The sequence below is a fragment of the Artemia franciscana genome, chromosome 4, assembly GCF_032884065.1.
Source record: "Artemia franciscana chromosome 4, ASM3288406v1, whole genome shotgun sequence".
In the NCBI taxonomy this organism is placed as follows: domain Eukaryota; kingdom Metazoa; phylum Arthropoda; class Branchiopoda; order Anostraca; family Artemiidae; genus Artemia; species Artemia franciscana.
This window is the reverse complement of record NC_088866.1, coordinates 53623385-53626907: the sequence shown is the minus strand read 5'-3', so window position 1 is coordinate 53626907 and position 3523 is coordinate 53623385. Positions and strand designations below refer to the sequence as shown.

The following is a 3523-nucleotide window of genomic DNA, read 5'->3' as shown; positions in this document are numbered from 1 at the left end:
AGAACCATTTTTGGAAAGCTTGTGCCTTCATCTCGGTATTATTTTTTTTTAAATTTAGGGTCTCTTTGGTCCACAGACTCACAGATTAAAATTTGAATCTGTTACGAAAAAAATTTTAGTCTCTGGGTTTCATATATTTATGTTCAGTTTTCTTTTTGTTGGTATCAAACTTGAGAATTTGATTTATGCCAAGATACTGTTGTGGATAAAGTTATATTAAAAGGAAACAGGAGCCTGAAGAACAAGTTACATTAAAATATTGAGGAGCTACACTAAAAAGAAGCAGCTAAGAGGAGTCTGTTCATGGGACTTCCAGGTTAGCTATGATAAGATGTAGAAAAAGTACGAGCCTACATAGTTCAATGGCATTTTCTGGTGTGCAGGAGGCTATGATAGTTCTCGTTTGTGACCACAATAGGCTTGGAAGTTGGATCCTGACTCCACCTCCTAACATTCTTGTTTATGTATTTCATACATAAATTCTCCTAATATTTAACCATAATTGAGGCAACCCCCTCTTCATAAATCAGTCAAAAGAGTATAGGTAAATTATAAAAGGGCAAACTGACGCTAGCGTCGACGAAAAAACTGTCAACATCATCTAGCGCTTGGCGACACTTGGCATTTTTGTGTGTAATAATAAGACCAATTAATTTAATTAGTATAATTGGTAAAAATGGGGTAGTAACAAGTATCTGATCATATTTCCTACCAGGAAAATAATTATAGAGCCTGAAAAAATACCAAACGTCGCCATATGCTAGATGGCATTGATAGCTTTTATCGACACTAGCGACAAATCCCATTCTTACAAGTTACCCATACTTTTTGAGTCAATACTTGGATTTTCTTTTCTAGTGACGCAGAGACTAGTATAATATAGTCCAGCTCCCATTTGTAATTTTCAACACTTGAGTTACATACAATACAAATTATAAGCTGAGTATAGAATAGCAAGTCTGAAAAACACCGGGGTCCGGGACTTGTCACCGACGGTAGATTTTTAGAACTTGTGTTTTGAAAGTTGTTTTCTTTAACTTTTTTCTATTTATTACTAAAATCTCCACTGATATATTTTTTTTTAGCAAAGCTTGAAAAAAATATATAAAATGCCTCAACTTTATATGGCAAAATAGGGTCAACAAAAAATATTAAAATTTCTATTCCATAATGAAGCCGACACAAGGATTTCAACTTGTCAAAATTAAAAATTTACAAAATATCAATAAAAGTAATATGACCTGAAGTAATTCAAATTTACTTGAATTAGAATCGGTAAAAGAATAGACATCACAGGTCATATAAATCATAAGCACAAAATAAATAAGCACTTGTGAACCAGTTCAATTCTCTAACCCAAATTTCTGTATTACAACCCATTACACATATTTTTTTTCAAGTTAAAATAGGCACTTGTATGATATACTTCCTACCTAATATTCTTCTAATATGTTTCATAGACGATCAATCCTGATGAAATATACCAAAGTATAATAAAAATATTATACTTTAGAAACAAATTTGGGCTATATATTTGCACATTGGTGGGGAGGGGGGTAAAGTATAGTAGGTGCACATGCCTAATGTGTTAGGCATAATTATTCTGCATATTATGTATTAAGAATTGTTTTCTGACTTCACACTCTTCATACACTTTACCAACATCCCCCCCCCATAATGTTTAAGCACATAGCCCTAACTACGCATTTTCTATTTATTCTGTCACTCATCTTTGTCTTGTCTCACGCTAAGTTGAAAAAAACTAACGAAAAAACAAAACAAACAGTTCTATAATGCGTCAATGAATGAACAACTTAGCGGTATAGGGTTCATCATACAAGTACCTTAAAACAAAATAATAGCAAAATGAGGAACTGGCAATAATTGAGAGACGTCAGATTTCGAATCTTCAGACCCCTTGAATTTTCAGTTTATAGATTATGAACAATCGACTCAGCTGATAGAAAGGCTTTACTTAAGGTCCTATCCTAGCATGGTCATTTATGCTGATTAGTACTATGTACGAGAATGATATTGCTGCGATTACGACTAAATGGGGATGACGAGGCAATAATGTATCCAGGATTTTTTCGAAGGGCCGGGGGGAGGGGTGTTAAAAAACCCTCAAAAAAGGCATCAAAAGTTTATGCTAATTTCTGTTACGATTTTACGAGTCTGAAAAACATTTCGGAGGGAGATTCGAACCCCCTTATTCATGCCTTGTGACGAGGTGATTTTAAATAGTGAGAATATCGACCAAGTGGATAGCTTTACATAACTTATTATTAGTAAAATGGTGAAAGCCACTAAGATGTATAAAATGGTCAAGTAACACAAAAAGTGGAACAGCCAAGACACCAGCGACTACGCACGTCATTCCGCAGTTGCAGCAAATTTTGAAAAATTTGCAAGTAGGTAAAAGCGGAGGGGGGTCTCAAATCCCCCCTTTATTATCCAACGGTCTCTTAGAATTTACTTCATAATTAGAATTAACTACCTGATCATTTGTCTTTTTTTACATTTATGACACCCTCCCCTCCCCGTTGAATATAGACATAACGTCCATAGAAGTTGGTGTAATACTAAAAAAGACGAATATCCCATTTTTATGGCAACTTAAAACAATTTCTTAATGGAATTTGAAACTACCTTACCCCTTTTCTACGTAATGCATGCAGTAGAGGGGTAGAGAGTCTGACCAGGTCCGAAAGTTCTGAGAATCACAATTTTAATTGATCAATTTTACTTTATCGACAAAGTAGGACATCCGCATAAATACAATTGATAAAATAAATAATATAAATGATATAATAATTGCACTTATCTTGAAGTAATTTGTATGCTCTTCCTATAATTACAACATAAGAATGAAATTTATCGCTCAATTATTGTCAAGCCACTCCCACCAACAACGTTGAGTCTCGTAATTAGAGCCCCTCCCTCCCTCCGACGAAAAAAAACACATTATAAAAAGGTTTTTTGGCAAAGAATAGCACTTATGGGTTCAGCCCTATTCATAAAGACAAACTTGACACAAGTCTAAGATTAGATTAAATACTTTTGAAAAAAGAAAAAGGTTTAACAAAAATAATTCCTCATCTGAAAGCAATGAAATTCAAAGAAAAAGAAGAGTAACAGTAGCACATGAATTAAGATTGGAATGCACTCACATTTCAAAAAAGTTAACAAAGATTTCCTACATCAAGACAAACTAGACTACTATATAATACATTTGTACTTAATTTTAATATATTCAAGAAATCTAGAAGTTAAAAATTAACTCTTTTAGCTGCAAACAAAATAGTTGCTTCAAACAAAACCCTTCCAATGGAAGGGTTTTTTCCTGCTTTAATCCTTCAACAGGATTTACCAAAACATAGAAGATTAAACAGAAATACACGCTTTCCAGTTACTGCAAGAATTAGAAATTAAATGGACATTCTACTTAAGCCTCATCCTCCCCCCCCAAAAAAAGACTCTTTGTTTTGAACAAAATTCTTAGGCATGGATCTGATTGCAACAT

General features: G+C 33.7%; 1 protein-coding gene across 1 annotated transcript in view; it reads right to left on the bottom strand.

Annotated features, from left to right (window-relative positions):
• Nucleotides 1-1146: 1146 nt before the first annotated feature.
• The window catches only part of LOC136026590 (centromere protein J-like), a 111481-nt gene continuing 109104 nt past the window's right edge, over nucleotides 1147-3523 (bottom strand). The window contains exon 10 of the transcript XR_010617341.1: nucleotides 1147-2123. The gene's annotated coding sequence lies outside the window, so the exon portion shown is untranslated. The remainder of the gene's footprint in view (nucleotides 2124-3523) is intronic.